Source organism: Myotis lucifugus, unplaced genomic scaffold (genome assembly GCF_000147115.1).
Source record: "Myotis lucifugus unplaced genomic scaffold, Myoluc2.0 scaffold_65, whole genome shotgun sequence".
In the NCBI taxonomy this organism is placed as follows: domain Eukaryota; kingdom Metazoa; phylum Chordata; class Mammalia; order Chiroptera; family Vespertilionidae; genus Myotis; species Myotis lucifugus.
Window position 1 is genome coordinate 5,715,972 of NW_005871113.1, and position 24,393 is coordinate 5,740,364.

The 24,393-nt window shown below is 39.0% G+C and overlaps 1 protein-coding gene and 1 non-coding gene across 3 annotated transcripts in view; both read right to left on the reverse strand.

The window, feature by feature from the left end:
- Nucleotides 1-18,641, reverse strand: part of SYT14 (synaptotagmin 14) — a 110,441-nt gene extending 91,800 nt beyond the window's left edge. For both annotated transcript variants that reach the window (XM_006089920.3, XM_006089919.3), the window contains exon 1: nucleotides 18,594-18,641. The gene's annotated coding sequence lies outside the window, so the exon portion shown is untranslated. The remainder of the gene's footprint in view (nucleotides 1-18,593) is intronic.
- A 3,527-nt stretch (nucleotides 18,642-22,168) lies between these two features.
- LOC111826282 lies at nucleotides 22,169-22,299 on the reverse strand. The gene has a single exon (XR_002829567.1). It is a non-coding gene; the product is annotated as a small nucleolar RNA SNORA20 (small nucleolar RNA).
- Between the last annotated feature and the right edge of the window lie 2,094 nt (nucleotides 22,300-24,393).

The following is a 24,393-nucleotide window of genomic DNA, read 5'->3' on the forward strand; positions in this document are numbered from 1 at the left end:
GGGAATCACTTGTTTCATAAAAAAAAAAATCATATCTGTGCTCAAAAATTTCATATTCAGGCACTTACAAATCCTAACTGCTGAGAAGGATCATGTAATGGTCTAAAAGGAGCTAGTTGTTTAATTTTTATTGATTGAGTGGTTTTAGAGAGGAAGGGAGGGAGAGAGGGAGGATGGGAAGAGAGAAGAAGGGAGGGAGTGGGAGAGAGACAAATCAATTTATTGCTCCACTCATTTATGCATTCATTGGTTGATTCAAAAGTCAAAAACTTATCAAGGTCTAGAGGACCTACATGAGAAAATAAACGAATATAGGCACAGAGGTAATAGATTCAAGTGGGGAGATATAGGAACAACTTTTAAAACTTACACTGGAGAAAACTTTTAAAATTGCAGAAATGTTAACAGTATGTGAAATCGGGACATTCATCTTCCTGGTATTAGAGCAGCTAAAATAGTAATTAAAACGTTGCTTGGTGAGCACAAAAATAGTAACCTGTCTGGTGATGCTGTATGAGACATCAAGAATTATTTTAAAACTGGAATTAAAAAGAGGGGGTGTGGGCACAGGATACACAATAGACCAATCGCACAGATTAGAGAGGCCAGAAATAGACACATGCACATGTGGATTCTGATATATGACAACGATGGCTGGAGAGAAATCATCTTTTCAATAGACTGTGCTGGGGAAATCAGGAAGATGAGGGGAAAATGAATCTACATACAAATCAACTCCAGGTGTTCAAAAAGTCGTAATGAGGTTTCACTAAACCACATATTAAAGAATATATTAACAAATTGTAATTAAGTAGTACAGTATTTAAAAGATAGAACAATGAAACAATATAAAAATAATCCACTATACATAGTAAATTGGTATAGGATAAATTTCAAATCTATAGAAAAAATAAAATTTGCTGGCTATTCAATAAATAGTGTTATCATCCTGGGTATAAGGATAACACATGCTATGTTTCTTTTCTTTTTTTTAAAATATATTTTTATTGATTTCAGAGAGGAAGGAAGAGGGAGAGAGAGAGAGATAGAAACATCAATGATGAGAGAGGATCATTGATTGGCTGCCTCCTGCACGCCCCCCACTGGGGGTCGAGCCCACAACCCAGGCATGTGCCCTGACTGGAAATCGAACCATGACCTCCTGGTTCATAGGTTGATGCTCAACCACTGACCACGCTGGCTGGGTACACATGCTGTTTTTAATGTTTCCCAAATGTTTGCTAGTAAATTTATAATCCTTTAATATTCAGGAAAATATGTATTAACTATTTGAAAAAATTAAGTCCAATAAATTTTGATTTTAGATAAAATTTATAAACATGAAATAAAATAAAGAATCCATAAGTAGCCCTGACCGGATTGGCTCAGTGGATGGAGCGTCGGCCTGCAGACTGAAGGGTCCCAGGTTCGATTCCAGTCAAGGGCATGTACCTTGGTTGCGGGCACATCCCCAGTGGGGGGTGTGCAGGAGGAGCGCACTGACCACCAGGGGGCAGCTCCTGCGGGAGTGCACTGACCACCAGGGGGCAGCTCCTGCGTTAAGCATCTGTCCCCTGGTGGTCAGTGTGCATCATAGCAACTGGTAGTTCTGGTTATTCTGCCATAATGGTGGCTTAGGCTTTTATTATATAAGTATTGGAACCAAGAAGAGGAAACAAGAACTAAAAGTGATAGCCGTTTGCAAGGTTTGTAAACTTGACATGCTTCTTATACTGGTAACTGGTTTTCCATGCAAAATTTGTTGTGAATATAACCTAAAATATGTTAATTGCATATATATGCCTTTATCTGTGATGAAAATCAGACACTGATGTAGCTGAATTTTAAAAATACTATAAACTGAAAGAAAATATATGTTTATATATATATACATATATACACATACATACATACATACATACATATACCTTAGTGTTGGAATAAAATTGTACCTTGGACATTTAAAGCAAAGATTTCAGCGTTAAATTTAATCAGCATATAAACAAACTGCTAAGCATTGTGGCACTTACTAAACAGATTTTCATATTAGCCATTAGATGGCACCATATACCTACTAGTTAAGATAACTGTGCACTAATTTCCCCAATGTGCTTAAAAAGTATAACATTTAACTTTTAAGTAAATATGACATGCATTATCTGTTATCATTGTTAAAACTTAAGTTTTAAAGTGAAGAAATAGGTATAAGCAACTATATTTGTGTCACATTTCTGGAACATCACAATTTAAAATAAATAATCCCTTTCAGAAATCAAACTGGAATATTCTAAGCCAACTACTCAAAAGTTGAATGTCAGCTGGCTAAAAAAATGTTGTCCCTCAAGCTAACTCTGAGCCAAAAACGAATTGTCTACCTTCACAAATTATTAAACTTCTTTTCATTCATAAACCTACACTGACCTATCACAATTCCTATCCATTTTAAGTGTAGTTTCCCCGTCTTAAAATCCTCTGCTCCAGATTTTTGTATGGTCTCTTTACATACCAAAAATGACCCCATTCTGATAATCACTTTATCCAGTTAAGATAGAGTAACAGGGATTAAGATTTACCCTACCACCTGACAACACTAAGGCAATATAAAAAAACAATGGCACCAAAACACTAAGCATCAGCAAAGAAAAGGCACTGAGCACTGAGAAAGAAAAAAATGAGATTATTCTTTTCCAAGCTTACTGCCTGGAGGAAGTTTCCAAGCAACGGCACAGAGAGAAGGACCCACGCAGGGCCAGGGACCTAGCTCCCTGAGCTAAGGATATGCAGACCTGGAGCGCAGCTAAGGTCACATGGCTGAGCACCGGAGGACAAGGAGCTGGACACAGTGAGGACTCTGAACATCCGCACTGAGTAGTCTAAGAGCTGAGGAGTGCTGGGGCCGTTTATGAGCGGGAGCTCTCAGAGGCTGGGAAAAGAATCCCTCAAGAGAATTCGGGGGAAGAGTGATCTAAACTCACACGGGACAAGCAACAGGGCCTAGTCTCAAGATCCAAAATGAAAAACCTCAAACCTTATGGGGCACTGAGTACTAAGAAAGATCTCGTTCACAACAGAGAAAAAATTACTCCAGAGTAAACCTAGGAATGGTCCCACCTAACGTTTCAAAAGACCAAAAACAACAACAACAAAATCTGACCCTACGTAACAAGCGTTTACCCAGGTCCCAGTGGGCAACTTTCCCAAGATTGTTGTGGCCTCTGACCTCAGGGGCCTTGCCAGTGCCACACCTCTCCCGTGTGTTCTATTCTGAGACCTCAGTCCCAGAAGTGGGACTTGGCAACCCTCCTGTGTGGCCCCTTCCCACCTGAACCCCCAGGACTGTTTCTGATGACCTGGACATTCGACAAGAGAGGCTCTGGACAGCGGCCCTGCTGGAGTTTGGGGCTGTTACTCAGGGCCCTGGAGATGACCGGTCAGCCTAGATCTTTCCAGCCCTGCTGTGGAGCTGTCAGCCACAGAGGGATGACGCTCAGGTTTCCTGGGAGTCCTGAGGGGAAGCCCATCACGCACACAGGCCCCCCATCCTGACTGCAAGCTGCTGTGCCGTGATCAGATCCCCTGTGCTGTTCCTCCCAAGACTGCAGCCCACACCAGCTTTCTAAATGAGATTCCTGCTGGTTAAGACTTTGGGTTCCACTTGTTTCCTTGGAGATGTTTGTACATTAAAGAGCGTAATGTACATTAAAGTATTTGAGTTGGGACTAAAAATAAAATAAAAGTAATTATAACAGTAAATTTTACATTATGTATATTTTACCACAAAAATGAGAGGGGAGATAATCAATGCTTTAAACCCAAAATAATAATAATGTAATGAAAAATTCTATGTAGAGATAAATCATATGATAACAACAGCACAAAGGCTGGGATGGGAGGAATAGAAATATATACAGAGTTAAGGTTTTTGTACTACATATGAGGTAGTAAAATTTCACATTAATCTTAAACTGATAAGAATATGTATACCATGAATCATAAAGTCACTAAAATAATATAAAAAATTATCACAAACTAAAAGTTAGATACAGTGGAAGAATAAAAAATACTTATTCCACGAGAAGACAAATAAAAACAAAAGAGGGAAAAATGAGACAAACAGAAAACAAATAGCAAAATGCTAGATCTTTAAAGTCAACCATTAAAAAAAGCGTATTAAGTATAAATGTCTCAACATTTCAATTAAAAAGGAGAAACTGTGAGGCAATAAAAATGCCAGATCTAGCCCTGGCCAGGTAGGTCAGTAGGTTAGAGCATAGTCTCAATACACCAAGGATGTAGGTTTGATCCCTGGTCAGGGCACATACAAGACTCAACCAATAAATGAATGCCTAAGTAAGTAGAACAACAAATCAATATTTCTCTCCCTCCCTCCTTCTAAAATCAATTTTTAAAAAATTTAAATGCCAGATCTAACTACAAGGAATCTAATTTAAATATAAAGTTTATAACAAAGAGTTTAAAAAGTAAAATGACAGAAAAATATACCATCTACACTAATAAAAGAGAAACATGCAAAATGACCGTCCCTCCACTACGCCCACCAGCCAATCAGAGTGATATGTAAATTAACCCAACAAAGATGGCGGAGAGCAAAGACTGAAGACAGCGTAGAAGGAAGCCAAGCGCTGCAGAAGGGAGTGAAGCAGTGGAGAAGGGAACGGAGCTGAGGCAGCGGACACTGGAGGGAGCGAGGCAGCAGAGACGGGAGGGAGTAAAGTGGTGGAGATGGGAGGGAGCAAGGCAGCTCCCTTCTCTGCTTCGCTCCGGCCTCAGGAAGCCCTATTCTTGCAGGAATCTTCCTTCAACGGGCCTCTAGTGATAATAATAAAAGAAAACTGAAACAGCTATACTTTATTGATATCAGATAAAGTACATTTCAAAGCAAAAACATCAGATAAAAAGGTCATTTCGTTATGATAAAGGGATAAATTCACCAGAAGGACATACAATTCTAAATGTTTATAACACAGTTTCAATATACTAGTAGGTGAAACAACACAGTTTCAATATAGGTGAAATAATAAACTGCTAAGGAACAGACAAATCCACAATTATCATAGGAACATTCAGCACCCCTCTCAATAATTGATAGAACAAACAGAAAATCATTAAGGACACAAAAGAATGGAACACTATTAATCAACTTGACATAACTGACATTTATAAAACACTCCACCCAACAGCAGAATAAACTTTCTATTCCAGTGCACACAAATATTTATCAAGATACACCAGATTCTGAGTCATAAAAAATTCTCAATAAATTTTAAAAGGTTCAGGTCATTATGTATATTTTCTAACCATGATGAAATTTAATTAGACATCAAACTCACAAATATAACTGGAAAATAACCAAATATTTATAAAGTAAAAATACATTTCTAAATAACCCACAAGTCAAAGAAGGAAGAAAATGATAACACAAGAGATTTTGTGTGATGCAGCCAAAACAGTGCTTCAAGGAAATTTTATAGCACTGAATCTTATTTAAGAAAACAAGGTTTCAAATGATCCATCTTAAGAAACCAAAAAAGCATGAGCAAACAAAACCCAAAGTAAATAGGAGAGGAAATAAAGATTACAGAAGAAATCAATAACTAACAAAACAGATACATATTAGAGAAATATCAATGAACGCTACCTAGCTCTTTGAGAACACCAAGAAAACAGATAAATCTGAAGCTGGAATCATCAGTGGGAAAAGAGACAAGATAGAAATTACCAATAACAGGAATGAAAAGATTACATTACTATCAATATTAGTAGGATAAGAGAAATATTGTGGACAACTTCATGTCAATAAATCCAGCAACTTAGATGAAATGAACAAATTCCTTTAAAGACAAACAATCAGAGCTCACTCAAGAAGAAATAGATAACCTGAATAGTCCTATTAAAAAAACCAAATGTGTGCCCTGGCTGGTGTGGTTCAGTTGTTTGGGTGTCATCCCATGCACTGAGAGATCACTGGTTCAATTCCCAGTTAGGGCACATGCCCAGGGTTGTGGGCTCGATTGCCAGTAGAGAACGTTCAGGAGGCAGCTGATCAATGATCTCTCCCTTGCCCTTCTTCTCTAAAATCAATAAAAACATTTAAAAAAAAAAAAAATAAATGTGTAAATGTGAAGTTCAAAACCTTCCCACCAAGAAAACTCCAGATGTCTGTAACCTGGTGCAGCATACTATGAAAAACAGTATGGAGGTCCCTCAAAAAATTAAAAATAGAACTACTGTATGATCCAGCAATTTCACTTCTGGCTATTTATCTGAAGTAAACAAAAACACTAATTTGAAAAGATACATGCTCCCCATATTCACTGCATCATTATTTACAACAGCCAAAACATGGAAACAACCTGTCAACCTTAGGATGAATGAATGGATAAAATGTGGTGTAAACACACACACACACACACACACACACACACACACACACACACACACACACACACTGGAATATTACTAATGAACTCTTGCCATTTGCAACAACATGGATGAAGCTTGAGGGCATTATGCTAACTGAAAATTCAAACAGAAAGACGAATATCATTCGATGGCACTCATATACTCATATGTGGAATCTAAAAGAGCCAAACTCATAGAAACAGGAAATAGAATGGTAGTTGCCAGGGTATGAGGAAGGGTAATATGGGAAAATGTTAGTCAAAGGGTACAAACTTCCAGCTATAAGATGAGTAAGTTCTGGGGATCCAATAAACAACCTGATGACCATATAGCCAACCCGATGACCATATAGCCATATTGTTTTTTGTAGAACTAAAAAACAAAACACAAAACCCATCTCATAGAGAGAACATATTGGTGGTTTCCAGAGGCAGGAATAAGGGTGTGGAAACTGGGTAAAGGTAGTCAAAAGATACAAATTTCCAGTGATGAAATAAGTACCTCCTGGGGATGTAAAATGCAGCACGGTGACTATAATTAATGCTAAGAGAGTAAATCTTAAACATTCTTATAAAAAAAATGTGTACTATGTGTGGTAATGGATGTTAACTATACATACACACATACACAGGAATATTGTTGTGATAACCACTTCACAACATATTCACATATTCAATCATAAAGTTGTAACTAATATGATGTCATAATCTCTTATATCTCAATTCACAATGACAATGCTGATAAAGCTACAATAATCTAAACAGTTTGGTACTGGCAACAAGGCGGGCAAACAGATCAATGGTGCAGGACGGTGTACAAAAACACACCCATAAATATATGATCTACTGATTTCCTACAAAGGGAGAAAGACATTCCAATGGAAAAGGAATAGCCTTTTCAATAAACAATGCTGAAAACTGGATATCCATATGCAAAAAAGGTGATTTTTGTTCCATATGTCACATCATATATAAAAATTAATTCAGCCCTAACCGGTTTGGCTCAGTGGATAGAGCGTCGGCCTGCGGACTCAAGGGTCCCAGGTTCGATTCCGGTCAAGGGCATGTACCTTGGTTTCGGGCACATCCCCAATGGGGAGTGTGCAGGAGGCAGCTGATTGATGTTTCTCTCTCATCGATGTTTCTAGCTCTCTACCCCTCTCCCTTCCTCTCTGTAAAAAACCAATAAAATATATTTTTTTTAAATTAATTCAAAAAGGCTGTCTTCAAAACATGGCCTTTGTCATTAACCTTTGGTACAGAAAAGAGTTAGCATAGCAGGCCTAAGATTTATCCTTAGAAAAGCCGGCTTACAAGTTTGGCCCTTAGCTGGCTGGTGTCTGGGAACATGGCTCCCAAAGTGTTCCCCAGTCAACAATCAACTAGTAAGAGTGGTTCCCAGTGCCAAGACCACTGGTGTAGACCTATGATTTATGCAGAACCTCTGCTGCCCTTTGGGGAGTCTGGAATTTTCTACAATCTAGATAGAAGGTGTCTATGTGATCAGTCCCATAAAATAACCTTAGGCTCCGAGTCTTTCATGGGGTTCCTAACAGACAAAGAAGAACCATCGCATATGTGTCGCTGCATTTTTTTTCTTGTTGCTTTGGGAAGTATGTCCTCTGTGTGACCTCCTCATGTGAGGGAGAGAGCACAAGGAAGCCTGCACGTGAAGTCCCTCAGATTCTACCCATGTCTTTTTCCCTTATAATCCAACTGTATATCTTTATTACATCACTGTAATAAATCTTGGCCATGAGTAAAACCATAGTTGAACAACGCTGGGGTAAGTGATGCCAACATTGCCATGCAGTCAAAAATCCACCTATGACTTTTGAATTGCCCAAAACTTAACTACTGTCATCTCTCAGTATTGGCAGAGGATTGGTTCCAAACACTCCCAGATACCAAAATCCACAGATGCTCAGTCCCTTACATAAAACTAGAAGCCCAGTGCACGAATTCGTGCATGGGTGGGGTCCGGCCTGCCCCTGATTGGGGTGGAGGGAGCTGATTGGGCAGAGGGGCCTCGGGCAGTTGGTGGGCAGGCCCCACCCCCTGGTCGAACTCCCAGTTGAACTCCTGGTCAAACTCCCGGTTGAGGGGACAATTTGCATATTAGCCTTTTATTATATAGGATGGCATAGAGCAGTGCACACCGTCAGCCCTCCACATCAATGGGTTCTCAACCACAGACTGAAAACAGTGGTTTCGATCCTCGGTTGAATCTGTGAATGCAAAACCCAAGGGTAGAAGGGCCAACTGTATATTTATTGAAAAAAATTTGCATGTAAGTGAACCCACACAGTTCAAACCCACAGTTGGTTCAAGAGTCAACTGTATATACGAAGTCCCATGAGTCCTTCTAGCAAATCACCAAACATAGGAGTTGCTCCTGGGGACCCTCAACACCTTTTAACCCAAAATACATTAAATCAATACTATAGCATGCTGTATGATTTCCCTAACTAAACCATGCCTTCATTCATAGTCCTGGTTGGTTACGAAATATATATACACACACACACACACACACACACACACACACACATATATATATCTATCAGTGACTTCTTAATATGCAAAAAATAACTAGACATAAATAAAAAGTCCCATTCACAACAAAACAAATAAAATGCAATAAAAATAACAATAAGAAATATGCATGCCTATAAAATTCTACCGGGAGACATTAAGAGGAAATGGAGAAAGCTGCATGTTTCTGAATGGAAAAATAAATGTATTGAAGAATATAAGTTGATCCCATTAGGATTACTTTAGGGCAGTGGTTCTCAACCTTCTGGCCCTTTAAATACATTTCCTCATGTTGTGACCCCAACCATAAAATTATTTTCATTGCTACTTCATAACTGTAATGTTGCTACTGTTATGAATCGTAATGTAAATATCTGATATGCAGGATGGTCTTAGGCGACCCCTGTGAAAGGGTCTTTCGACCACCAAAGGGGTCGCGACCCACAGGTTGAGAACCGCTGCTTTAGGGAAAGGAAGTGTAACAAATTGTAGGAGGGGATACTTGACAAGGTGATTCCACGGTCATCTGGAAAAATAAGCATAAGAGAATAAATAGGAAATTTTAAAAATAAACATTAATCAAGAAGCCCTTTTCGGCGGGGGAAAAAAAAAAGGAGACATATGTAATACTCTTTGTAATAATTTAAGCAATAAAAAAAAATTATTAAAAAAAAAAAAGAAGCCCTTTTCTACCAGACAGTAAAAGCCACAATAAAAGCAATGTGCGAGTGATGCCAAAAGAGACGATCGGTAAAGAAAAAATACAGAAACTGACCCACATACGCATAATACTTTAGTACATGATACAGTGGCATTTTAAATTATCAAGGAAAGAATGAATTATTCAGTAACTGGTATTTGTATAACTGTCTAATCAGTTCAGATAAACATAAGGCTGGATCCTTCCTTCACAACGTAGACTGAAATACATTCCAAGTGAATTAAAGACTTAAATGTTTAACGATGCCCACATTTTACAGTAATTAGAGATTCACTGAGCTGAACTACCAATTCTTTTGGGAAATCATCTGCAAACCTAAGCCACATCACCAGACACATCCCTTTAACTTGGTGGATATATTTCCTTTTTTTTCTTTTCTTTTTGTGGATAAATTTCTTAAAGGTTTGTTTTGTTATCTAACTTTGGGGGTTGGAAGGTAGAAAAAATGAAGCATATTTCAGCTGATACACAGAAACTGTCCTCTGCAAATATTTTCCCTCCTCTTGAAAATGGTCATAGGCCAGCAGAAAGAGCCAGAAAATTAAATTTATTGATTAAAAAAAACCCTACCATATATTTTTAGATATGAAATTCATTTAAGTAAAGGGCAATATTAATCAGCATATATTTCACTCTTCTGTCTGGGTCTTAGGATGAAACAGGTCCATAAGAAAGAAATTCTCCCTTCTCCCCTACCCTGCTTCTAATGGAAAAAAAGGAGAGAAAAACCAACTAAACTGGTAATAGGAGTGAGTATTCTGTAAAATGCTTAGACTCTTATCATTGAAAGGGGCTGCAGGGATTGGTATGCAAATCATCCATTCTCTCAGGATAGTAACAGGAATCCATCGCTAATACTCTTCTCTCAAGTATTAAAAAAAGAAAGAAAAAGAAAAGAATCGGTAGATACACCCTGGACATCTCAGCTTCAGATCTATCCTGAGCAAAAGTATGCATGGACACTTCTCTTGGACCAAGGGCTGGGCAGTTAAGAACATTCTGGTCCTCTGTCCTAGGACCAATCAATGAACCTCCTTTTTCAGTGTCAGTTATCAGAGCACATGATACAGCTGAGTAACGCACATGGGCTAGAAATACTGAAACAGGCTTCAGCTTTCTGAAGTTCTTCCCCAGACATCATTCGGCAAAACACCGTAGTTTTATACTCACAAAATTCCAACTAATAACAGGCTGTTAGAAAAAGAAATAAATGGAGACGAGAGAAAATGGTACTTTTAGACATAAATATTTCAGAGGAAGGCAAAGTTGGTAAGGTCAGGACTGGCTCTCAGTGTCTTCATCATGACTTTGCTCTCCATTTTTATGACTGTTCCAGATGTTGTACGCCTGTCACCTTCACAGTACATTCTTTCCCCTTATCTCCTAAACTTCACCCACTCGCTCCCCTTCAGATGCTGAGGGTCTGCCTTTCTTAATGCTGATATATATAAATGTACAGCATTCTCAGTTTGGACTATAAAACTAAAAATAATGAGCATGAGTCAATGTGGTAGGCTCTTTTCCCTCTGAGCACACATCAACCTCTCATTAAGAAGTTCAAGGAAGCTGAGAATGAATCAAAGAAAATAGAGCTCCATGATATCCACCTTCTATTAAATTGTAAATGAAAGTGTCATTTTAATTATAGTAGTAAACGCTGTATTCTGTGTTACCATCAAGCAAGGCTCTATAAATTCACAATCAAAATGAAAATTCTTGGGCCAGAAAAAGAAGCTTAAAATGTACTCCACCAGAGCAGCTGCAAAAATATATCGGTCCCCTCAATTCAAGGAAATCTCTTATTAGCACTGTCTAGAAGTCTCTGAACTAGACCAAAGGGAAAGAGATCTATCCTAAGAACCAGGACAAGTGAAAATAGTATAGATGGGGAGAACTCTATTACCTCTTTAGATATTTTTTAAAAATAAATTATATGCTGAGAAAAAGAGCACATTATATACAATATACTAGTCAGAATAAAGAAATAAAGCACAGGTATAGGACAGAATTACAAATTTTACATAATTTTTAGAATTTCACATTTGAGTGTTGTTCGAACCACAGAAGAATGATTTTACTGGATTTGCATAGAAATTGAACATGAAGGTCTGTGTATATGCCAAGATCCAAAAAATAGTGGTCAGAATTTTTCATACTAGGAGCTACTTCCTTGTTCAGGAGTTCAGCAATATGGTTCCTATATACATATTGCATCATTTAAATAAATTATTGAAACATTTTTGAAAGATTCAAGTTACCAAATCACTATTAATTTTCATGCATTCAAAATCCTAAATGCCAAACCACTAAAAGAATGAGCAATAGAAAGAATCAGAGCACACCCTCCAGCTTTATACATAAAAAAATACATCTGGTCGATCTCTAAGATTCTACAAATATCACGAGTGTCCCTGCCCTGGCCAGATGGGTCAGTGGTTGGAGGGTTGTTCGTACCCCAAAAGGTTGCGGGTTTGATTCCCAGTCAGGGTACATATATAGGTTGTGGGTTTGATCCCCAGTTGGAGCGTGAAGGGGAGGCAACCAATCGATGTTTCTCTCTCACACTGATCTCTCTCTCTCTCTCTCTCTCTCTCTCTCTCTCTCTCTCTCACACACACACACACACACACACACACACACACCACTGGGTTCTTTTATTCATAGCATTTATGGTTATCTAGAATTATTCTATTTGTTTATTGTCTGTTTCTCAACGTCCCCAAGAATATAAGCTATGTAAAAAGTTGTGCCAGGCCAGTGCGGCTCAATGCTTGAGCATAGATCTAGGAACCAAGAGGTCTGACCAGTTTGATTCCCGGTCAGAGCACATGTCCAGGTTTCAGGCTTGATCTCCAATAGGCAGCAGATCGATGATGTTTCTCTCTCATCAATGTTTCTATCTCTCTATCCCTCTCCCTTCCTCTCTCTCTAAAAAAATCAATAAAGGAAATAAAAAGCAGGTAAGTTGTCTTATCACTACAATGTCTCCAGTACCTAGAACAGTGCCTAGCACTTAACCATTTTCTGAATAGATTAAATATACAAGAATACAGACACACAAGAGAAAGGTAAAACAAGAAATTCATTCTCCTATCTGCATAACCAGAAGGCATTCTACAGGCTTTGGTTTCCACCAACTATACAAGGAAATAGCGGAAAACTCCAAAACTGGCTCCCTGCCACTCCCTCATGGCACTGCAACCCTTAGACCCTACCACCCCTTCCACCCAAGAGTAAAATGTTATGGGACGGTAGAAGACCCAATAAAATGCCACAGAAGCCAACTCTGAAAAGGAAAGCAAGAAAGAAAGCAAACAAGCAGCAGAAGCCAGCCCCTGCCTGTACCTCTAGGGCCTGAGATTTAGAGGTTGTTGAGAAGGGGGTGGGGAAGTTACAGTACCACAGACCCAGTAGGACCACATTACTAATATGGCCTTTCCCTTCAAGCTTTAGGCTCCCTTATTCACCCCTAGGTAAGAAAAGGTCGAGAATACCCAGGGAGCTTTGGTCTCCTTGATACTCGGGAAAAGGAGGCACTGCCAGGGAACTCCAGTAGAGATACGATTGTCTTCCGTGTCCTCTATTTAGGATGCCCGTGGCATCTGACACCTGCCCATTCTGGTCACTGTCCTAGACTGTCACACTTCCGCTTTTCACCCACCAACGCAACCCCTTCTCCATACTGTCCTGGTTATCACGCCTTCACATCTATAATTTCCCGCTTTCCACAATGAAAGTAAAATAATCTGATATACTGTGCTAATATGTTTAGATGAAAATGCTGGAGGACCAAGGAAAAACTCCCCACCTTCTCAATCCGCATAATACATTTTGAAATGAATTTCTGAAGATTAGATAGATCCTAATTACAGTGAATGTCAGGGGATGAGAAACCATGGAAACTGATGGGAAAGACATTTCAGAAGAAGTATTTGTCCTTCAAATCATACCATGCATACATTTGTATGCTCTATAAACAGAAGTTAATGAGACAGTCAACCTTACTTATAAGAAAAATGAATATTTGAATCATGCTGAACTACATTTTTTTTATTTACCAGATTAACAACAACAATAAGCCCTAGCTGGTTTTGCTCAGTGGATAGAGTATTGGCCTGTGGACTGAAGGGTCCTGGGTTCAATTCCAGTCAAGGGTACATGCCTGGGTTGCGGGCTCAATACCCAGTAAGGGGCGTGCAGGAGGCAACCAATCAATGATTCTCATCATTGATGTTTCTATCTCTCTCCCCCTCTCCTTTCCTCTCTGTAATAAATAAAAATATATTTAAAACAAACAAACAAAAAAACAATAAAAAATCCAAAAACCACCCTACCCAGTTTGGCTCAGTGGATACAGCGTTGGCCTGTGGACTGAAGGGTCCCAGGTTCAATTCCAGTCAAGGGCACATACCTTGGTTGCAGGCTCCTCCCCGGCCTGGGCCCTGATTCAGGCTCGTGCAGGAAGCAACCAATTGATGTGTTTCTCTCACATCGATGTTTCTCTGTCTTTCCCTCTCTCTTCTACTCTCTCTAAAAATCAATGGAAAAATATCCTCGGGTGAGGATTAAAAAAAAAAATTCCAAAAGTTTATGACACATTCTGCCGGCAAAGCTGTGAATTCATATATTTCCAGTGGGAATGCAAAATGGTACAATGCATAAGAACGAGAATTTTGCCATTTCTAATATAATATATTATTCTTTAACTCAGCAACCCCACTTTCAGAATCTACTTAAATAACCACAAGAACACATGCACAAAGGTCTTCATTATGGCATTATTTTAGTAGCAAAACTTTTAAAACAAAGCAATTTCCATTGGTAAGAAATTAGTTGAATAGCAGAAGCGAGATGACAAAGAGAACATCCTCATTGGAAAGTGTTGCAATTAAGATGCGCAAGTTGAGCCGCCATTGTGGCTCTAAGGCCCACCACCTGCAGAAGTCTACCTGGGCCAATGGGGCTTCCCTGCCAAGTGGAGGAAAAGTTTAACTGAAGTGCCCAGGCTAAAAGACGAAATGCCACTGGGACTGATGGAATGAGGCACCTGGAATGGGTTCCAAGAAGGAGAACACCTGAACCCCAGAGGACAGCTGTGGCAGCACCCAGTTCATCTGAAGGATTTCAATGACTAGTCATGCAACAAATGTTCTGGTTTTAAAACACAAAAAAGAGAAAGAAAGCAGTTGAATAAATTATGGTGTGTATTTTCACATCATGGAGTGGAAATACATACCACAATTTTCTGTCACACAATGCAGTCAGAAAAAAAGATGGAGAAAGATCTTATCTACTGATTTGAACGTAACTCTATGTTAGGTGTTGTTTTAAATAAAAAGCAAAATACAAAGTAATATATATAGTAGCTCATCTTTTGTAGAAAGGAGAAATAATATATATCATTCTTATTCATATATGTTATATATTTCTTATTTATATTTTTCCTATAAACAAATATATTATGTATAAACAAAATCCAGAACATGGGGCATTCTACACTCTGCTAAGTTGGTGGCTAGACAACCTTTTCCAAGTGCCTCAAAATGAACAAAAGGTCACACTATCCAGTGACATAGAAAGCTCTCAGAAGAGATGAGATAAGTGACTCATGGATTCCCCTCTGCCATCTGAGCAGAAGCCAAAAGCAGAGATGGACTTATTCAGGAGAGCCCTGTGAAGGAACATCTTGTCTAATGGACTGAATCGCCGGGACTTACTGAGAAGACTCACCACACTCTTTTTTGAGAACATTATACCAGCAGAAACACCACCAGCTTGAACTGAAGAGGGAGAGAAGACAAGATGAAAGAAGACCGACAGGCTACCAAACTTTCAGGCAGGAAACAGGCTGGAAAACTACTTAGTGCAAACATACACACCCTTTTGGGGAAAAGGAAGGATGATTCCAAAGGCAGAGCCCTAAGGCCAGAGAGCAGAGCCTCAGACCTCAGGAATAAGCACCAGGAAGTACCAGTTCCAGGCCTTGCAACCTAAAAGGTTCTTCCCAGTTGAATTTCAAAATTGCTTGGTACCAGTGACTCCTTCCCTCCTTCCTTCCTTCCTTCCTTCCTTCCTTCCTTCCTTCCTTCCTTCCTTCCTTCCTTCCATTTTCTCACTTTGGGGATGGAAATGTCTATAACTATTAACCTACGCCTGTTCCATCATTGTATTTTAAGAACAGGTAACTTGTTTCCTAGTCTCACCGTCTTCAGATGGAGAAATTTTGAACCAGGACGGATCGTATGAGTTTCGCCCATCCCTGATGGAAATGACTTAGATGATGAGTCTTCTATGTGATGTGATAGTTAGATGACATTTTGGACTTTGAGTTGATGTTATAATGTAAGGCTTTGTAGATCAGGGTAAGGCACTTTAATCTTATTCCATGTACAGTGGGAATCCACAACACAATTCCAACTGTCAACGTGACAGCACCTAATTTACATTTAAAAAGATCTTTGGTTTGTAATGTAAGGAAGTAAGAATGGAAGCAGGGAAACCAGCGAGAAAACGATTCCAGCAGTGTAGGCTAGAGAGGATAAGGACCCAGCCTACAATGATAACAGCAGGATGGAAAAGAGGATAGATTAAAAGCATATTCTGAAGGTAGACCTGACAAAATCTGCCAATAAATTAAATGTGGAAGAGATTCAGAGAAATATAGAATAATTCTTAAGTTAGAACTTAAGGAACTGAGTAGACTGTTCTGTTTATTAGCTGAGATGGAGAAGACTGAAGAAGGGAGAGGCTCATGTGAAGAAATCAAGACTTGCATTTTAGAACAGGTCAGGTTGTTCTAACAGACATCCAGACAGTAATATTAAGTAAGTAGGTGAATTAAGGGCAGAGAGTTCAAGGACAGCTCAGAGCTGGATTTATAAACTTGTGTGGCATTTAAAACAGAACCAGATAAAATCAACGAGAAAAAAAGATAGAAAAATGATGCAAACCCAGGACCAAACTCTGGTACATTCCAATATGTGGAGGTCTGACAGAGAGAAGCCAGCAGAGAAGAGAAGGAAGGAGCAGCCAGCCAGATAGAAAGAAATGGAATATCATGTCAGAGATGCCATTTTACCAGAATCACTGAGACCAACTACAATTATTCTATTTTATGTAACCTTCATATGTTCTGCTTTATAAAAGTCCATCTTAAAATGCAACAGCTTTAGCATTAATTTTGAAAAGATTCAAATATGTATGCAATCTCCACTAGGATAGGACAGTGTACTGAATGCTGAGGGGGTATCGAGCAGTTTAGAAACTTTTCCATGACATGACTACAGTGAGATAAATTTTTAAAAATTTTAATCACAGACTTAACATTCTATAGAAAAATGGAAGAGAGAGAAATCGGGGCAAGGCGTGGTCTGAGAACTACCTGGCGAGGAATGGAGACAGCAATAAAGAATAGCAAGAGGAGCCATAATGAAAATGTGTGCTCACCATCCAACCCCATCCAGGCTTTCTCCACTGTAGCTTTCTGTTCCCACTGTAGCTACAAAAGGCCTTCACACATTTCATTTTCCTCCCTCCTCGCTCTCTATTCTTGTCTTGATTCTCTCTTCACCTCACCACAGTTTTGATAACTTTTGATTCCAAGTGATTTGTACAGTAAGTACCTTTTGCTGTCCAAATAAATTCTGTGTTTTAGAAGTTTTAGTAAGACAGGTAATAACTATAAAATTATTTAAAACATTTTTATTAATTCTGGGTTAACATATTCTAAAAGACTAAAGATATTTACGTGGAGGAAGAAAACAATGTATAAATTTGTCCCCCATTTTAGAATAAGAAGCGCTATAACAGTGTGAAAATCATAATCCTAAATTTGACATTTCAGGAAACTGATTTCAATGTTCTCCTTTGTGGTAGCAGGGAAGTATATAGATAAACTACACTTTACTATACAGAAAAGAGGATGTTTCTAAATGAACAGCAATTGCAAGCAGGGACACAGATAAACTAGTATGACCGTGTCCAATTCACCTAGAAAGGATTTTTCCCCAACAGCGAAGAAGCTGAGGCTTTTCAGACCTGTTGAGGACTTACTGAAAATATGCGGACACTTCCCTGACAGGCCAACCATACTCATGTATCGCATGTACCGCCACCACCACAAACCTCCTCAGGGGGAAATGGCAGGGAGGGGAGTGCAGCTAGTTGGCCAGACTCAGGTGGGCCAACTCAGTGTTCAAGAAAGATGCAAGAAAAAGAAAGTCCCAAGTTTAAAAAGAGAAAAGGATAGTAAATTTATGATGACTCAGCCTCTGACCTCCCCAGGTCCATCTTTTCCTTTTTCTCATACCATTTCACAGATTCGTTATTACTAGCAAGTGTGGGGACTCCCAAGTTTCTCCTGACTCATCCAAATATAGAGAATACCTGGTTCCTTGCCTCCCGCCTAGTAACTGAGTGACCTTGCCTGGGGCCACCTTGTTGAACCACCCCGTTGCCAGGTGGCTCCTTCTAAGGAAGCACAGACAGATGGTGGTGTCAAAAGATGTTGTCGTCTTTGGACATGTTCCGATTTGAATTTCAACAACTCCTCACACTTCCCTGCTGGGTACAGTAACAGAACAGAAGTCAACGGGAGATCAGCCTGCACTCAGATTCCAGACTCTGAAAGGGAACAAAAATCACACCCTCCATTCTTTGCCTCTTCACCATGGCCAACAACTAGCATGCTAGAAACCAGGCTCTCACAGCCCCTCAAAACTAAATAAATAAAGCAACAACTCTCAAAAACCACATAATAAACGACTGCACTTTATGGGTGCTCACATCTGTAATACAAGAAATAAACATTAATATTTATTAAATTTTATAATTTGTAAGTCTAAGTTATCCACCATATGTCATACACTGTAAAATGTTCATTTTGTATTTAAATATCCATGCAGAGCATTACTTACCTTTCCTAATACAGATAAGTTCATGTACTCCACAGGTTCTTTCTCCACCTTAAAAAAAAAAATTGTTAGGAGTTAAAAACAGAAAATAACCTGAGTTTGACTATCACAAAGAACTGTTTTTAAATTAGCTTCTAGACATTAACTCAGGAAAAGAGTTTGCTAATTCTTCTCTTTAAACTTCGCTACGCAAATATGATAACCTAATACTGAGAATTTTCCTGAAGCCATAAATTAAGATTTTATAGTCTTAGAATTGATGGGGGAAATAAGACATTGGGGGGGGGGGGGACTAGCAATCTGAATCTGTGCCAGTAACCTGCCTTCTAACGGCACATTCTTGCTTGCAGATGATTAACTCCATTTGTGAAAGAATGTAGGAGGCTACAAAAATTAACTCCATTTGTGAAAGAAGGTAGGAGGCTAGCAGCCTGACTCTGTACCTAGTTAGAGTATCCCTAATGCACATTCTTGTTAGCCTATAATCAAGTCACTGCCCCTTCCTTAATTATCTGGTCTTGCAAGACCTATTTACCTAAATACTCCCATTTTACAGAGGCCATAAATCATGAACCATACACAACCCCCATAGGGGGTTATCAGCGCTGGCGCCAGGCCTTTAGGTGTGGTCTCACAGCCCCCATACCAACACACGGGGCTTTTTGCAGAGCCCGCGAAAGGTCCAGAAGTCTGATCCATATTTGGGGGACAAAAAAAACCAAAGGGTATAAAGGGAAAGCTTCCTCCATATTTGGGGACTCAGGATTTGGAGAACTAGCCCCCTAAGTCACTGTACTAGTACATGTGAAACATCAGAAAAGAAATGGGTTTATCCTGAATCTCTGAGTACTCCTGTGTATTTTTCGGTCGCCTGGTAAATTCTGTAATAGAATGAAGAGTTTCGTTCAAGTATTTATATTAAATGGCAACCTTCCCAAGAGCAGAAACATATCACCATTTCCCCAGCACCTCTCCTTGTCATCTAGAAGGAAGCACTTCCAGGCAAGAACCACTTTTGTGTCTGAACCTTGATATATACAGGCAAGCTATTATGGAAGGATCAGCCCTGTAAAACACTGTTTATACTTTATCACATATACTCATTGTAAAATGAAATGTGATCCTTTCCCCATTCTCCAGCTACCCACTCTTATCAATCTATAATGATAAGACAGTTTATAAAGAAATAGTATGATCAAAACTAACAAATTTAACCCAAAACTTACTTTATCATAAATATTATCTAAAATTACTTTATCGTAAGAGTAATATTATTAGTTACTATAGAAATAGTATTTACTTCACTCTGAAACATAGTGCCACTGCTTTATTTGTTAAATATATTTTTACTGATTTCAGAGAGAAAATGAGAGATAGAAACATCAGTGATGAGAGAGAATCATCGATCGACTATCTCCTGCACATCCACTACTAGGGATCAAGCCTGAAACCCAAGCAGGTGCCCTGACCAGGAATCAAACCATGATCTCCTGGTTCATGTTATGATGCTGAACCACTGAGTCATACTGGCCAGGCTAGTGCCACTACTTTAAATGAATGTAAGCTAGCCCTAGCTGGTTTGGCTCAGCGAATAGAGCGTCAGCCTGCGGACTGAAGGGTCCCAAGTTCGATTCCGGTCAAGGGCACATGCCTGGGTTGCGGACTCAATCCCCAGTACGGGGCGTGCAGGAGGCAGCCGATCCATGATTCTCTATCATCACTGATGTTTCTCTCTCTCTCTCTCCCTTTCCCTTCCTCTCTGAAATCAATAAAAATATATAAAAATAAATAAATAAATGTAAGCTGAACAAAATGTTGTAGTGTCCTATAAGTATATTCATGATTATGCTGTAAATTGTTTAAACTTTGCATAGTATAAATAATATAATCACCTTAGTTCATTATAAAGCCCATTATGAACAGTTAAGTTATAAGAAAAAGAGATCTCTTACAGCAATAAGATGGGAAATAAAAACCATAATTGTCCATTAAAAAAAAGTAGGTCATCCAGAAACCAAGCTAAAAAACTAGAAAACAGTATTTCTATCACCGAAGTAGGTTAGATCTATATTCTAACTTGGTTTTAACAATGCCATTGCTTCTTTATGATCAACACCACAGACTAATCACTGGTTATCAGGAATATACACTCAGCAAGAAAAAGCACCTCACGTAGCTATGGTTATAAAAGAATTATTGGTCAGCAAACCTCAGTGTAAAATACAGTGAAACCTTATTAACTGATTATTACCACTGAGCAACCAATGAGCACTTGCTGAAGGGCTTCAGTGACTATATTTACACAGTCCATATCTTTAAAATGGAGAAGACACTAGTCAAATTACTGGAAGAAGAATATTTACCAAATTATAAGAAACAAGCCTCAAGAAATTTAGAAGAATCATGTAACAACATAACTAAAATGTACACTGACGCCATCACTAATGTTTGCGTGGGCTTAGAAATGTTTCTTATGTAATCATTAAGGCCTGTTCTCTAGAAGGTAACATTTATAGCTTCGTTTGAATTAGGTACTTAATTCATGTAACAAGGCTACACTTTTTAAAACTTGTAATTACAACTAGACTTTCCCCAATATTTAATATAAATTGGTTAGGTTTTACTATACACATCCAATCTTAAATGTAACTACACAGGTTTTTTTAAGGCTTAGCATTAACAGTAACAATAAAAACTATTATATTCTACGACTTTTCTCCATACTGCAGAATGACAATAAAAACTCACACTTTTAAAAGTATTTCATTTACCTACACATGAAAGAATTGCATAAATAAAAAGCTAAGTCAATAATTAGTATATTTTAAATTTAGAATCAATTGATAATTGTCAAATCTGCCAATGCATGCACAAAAATCACATAACTAGAGAAAGAAAAAGTGTGCTCTCCTCCCTTTGCTATTTGTTCTGAAAATTCTAACCAAGTGAGAATTCACTGATGTACACATGGGACTCAAGAGCAATCACTATTTTACTGAAATGGAAAGGAATATTAACAATAACCAAACGCCAAACAATAAAAGTAAAATTGGGGGGAAAACTTACTTTTAAAAGTACAAAAAAAAAACACCCTCAAAAAGTTAAATAAACTTCATTATAGTATCAGACATTTAAGTCAACACTCCTTTTTTCCTCAATCCTTCCTAAGACCAGGAAGAATGTAAGGAAAAAAATATGCATTCTATACGTTAAATGCATGTTTTAATGTATACACATTTGGAAGTGAAAAGGCTACAAATTTTATGCCTTTTTAAAAATCTCTAAAAGTAGATCTGAAAAATGACCCATTTGTAGAAAAAAAGCAAGTCATACCTCAACTTAGATATGATGGTAATCCAAAAAGGAGTTCTCTGATTTTAAGAATATAATTCATAACAAGAATGATTATTTTTTTAATTTCAGCTTTATTGAGGCATAATCACCATATAATATTGTAAGATATTTAAAGTGTACATTGTGATTTGATACACTGATAATTAAATATAAATATATATATATATGTATATATATATATATATATATCCAATACATAGGGGAATGATTATTTTTTTTTTTACATTTGTCTAGACCATGCAGAAGAGATGAAATGGTTACTCCATCTCAATTGACAATGGTCTAATGTTATTTTATCCCATGCGTATAACTGCTCATAGCATTGAAAAGACTATAGCAGCAAATAAATGGGAAAGATATGATTATTTTTATTGAAATATATTTGACATATAACATTGTGTAAGTCTAAGATGCACAACCTGTTGATTTATACATTAATAAATGCACTGTGATTACCACATTAGCATTAGATAATGCCTCTATCATGTCATATAATTACCTTTTTGTATGTGGTAGAAACAATTGAGATCTAGTCTCTTAGCATCTCTGAAGTTTCAATACAATCTTATCTTACTATCTATAATAATTATACTGTGCATTAATCTCCAGGACTTATTTGTCTATTGGTTGCAAGTTTATATCCTTAAAAAACAACTCCTCAATTCCTGCACCCTTGAGCCCATAGTAACCACCATTCTACTCTGTTTTTATGAGTTAGGCTTTTTTAGATTTCACATATACGTGATATCATACAGTGTTTGTCTTTCTCTGTCCGACTTATCTCACTTACCATAATGCCCTCAAGGTCAATTCATGTTATTGCAAATGGTAGAATTTCCTTCTTTCCCATGTCTGAATAATATTCCATTGTACACATATACATACCACATCTTTATCTACTGACAGACACTTAGGTTGTTTCCATATCTTGGCTACCCTATCTAATAATAGACAAACATGGTAATTGACCATACCTTCGCTACGCTTCCCATTGGCTAATCAGGGCGATATGCAAATTAACTGCCAACAAAGATGGCGGTTAATTTGCATACGTAGGTGCAATGCTGGGAGGCGAAAGGGGAAGGATGGAAGAAGCCGCCTGCCACTGACGGTGATCGAAAACCCAGGCGGCAGGCAAGAGCCGGGTGGCAGGGCAAAGGCGGCCCTCAGGCCGGTGATCTGAGAACCAGGGCCGCCTTTGCCTGCCCCACCTGGCCGGTGATCGGAGATCAGAGAAGCCGGGCAGGGCAGGGAAGAGGCGGCCCTGACCGCTACGTAGATCGCGAGCACCTTTCAAACTGCACAGGTAAAACCCGTGAGACCGGGTCCTGGCCGCCACGTGCCTCGAGCACCTTTCAAACTGCACAGGTAAAACCCATGAGACCGGGTCCTGGCCGCTACGTGCCGCCACATAGATCGGGAGCACCATTCAAACTGCGCGGGTAAAACCCCATGAGACTGGGTCCTGACCACTACATGCTACCACATAGATCACGGGCCACCAGCAGCCGCCTCTTCTTTGCCGCCCCCCCCCTGCCCCCCGGCCGGTGATTGGAGAAGTACCTGTATTTTTTTTTCAAAGTACCTGTATTTTTAATAATTTCTTGACATGGTAAAATAATTTTACATTACGATCCAAGGGTGGTGGGGTGAGGAGGAGCAGCAGAACAATCCAACAAACAAAATGGGAAACAGAAATGCATGGTGGAAGGGATTTGAAGGGTGGGTAGGGGCATTGCCCAACTAAAATGCAATTGGTTTGTTACTGAGTACTATTCATGGGAAGACAGCATCCTGACTCCTTCTCTATACAGCATATTGGGAGTAAAAATGATGCATCCAGGTGGAAATATGATTAGAAGTTGGAAGACAGACAGGGAAAGAAGAAGTCAGAAATAGACACTGAGAGAGTCACTGGCTGGCTGGCTGCAAATACTGACTCTCCAGTAGTGATAGAATAAAAAAGTGGGGGATATCTCTGGAAGATTCAAGAGATAGGGGGCAACTCTTCTATGGTTTTGACTTGCCCAGCAGATTTCCACATACACACATGTACACACCTATGTTTGCATGCACACACATATACACATAACTGACTGCCCTCCCTGGAAGCACAGAAGAAGAAGAAGCCACCAGAAGAAGCAGCTGCCCACCTTTGGTCCAGGCGCCAGCGCCTGCGCCTAGCTGCAGCCCAGGAGACAGACAAGCCACCCGCCCAAGGTCCCAGGCTGCAGCCACCCGGAGAAGCTGCCAGCCCTGTGGTCCAGGACGCCAGCACCTGTGGCCAGGGAAACAGGTTCCCTCTCCTCCTACTGCAGTCATTACTTCAATATTCCCCTTCTGAATTTCTCTCCTGTGCTGCAACCCAACTCCACTTTTCATCAGAAGGATACGGAACAGAGAGAGCAGTGTTAAAAGCTTACATTTTTAAGCCCTAACCGGGTTTGGC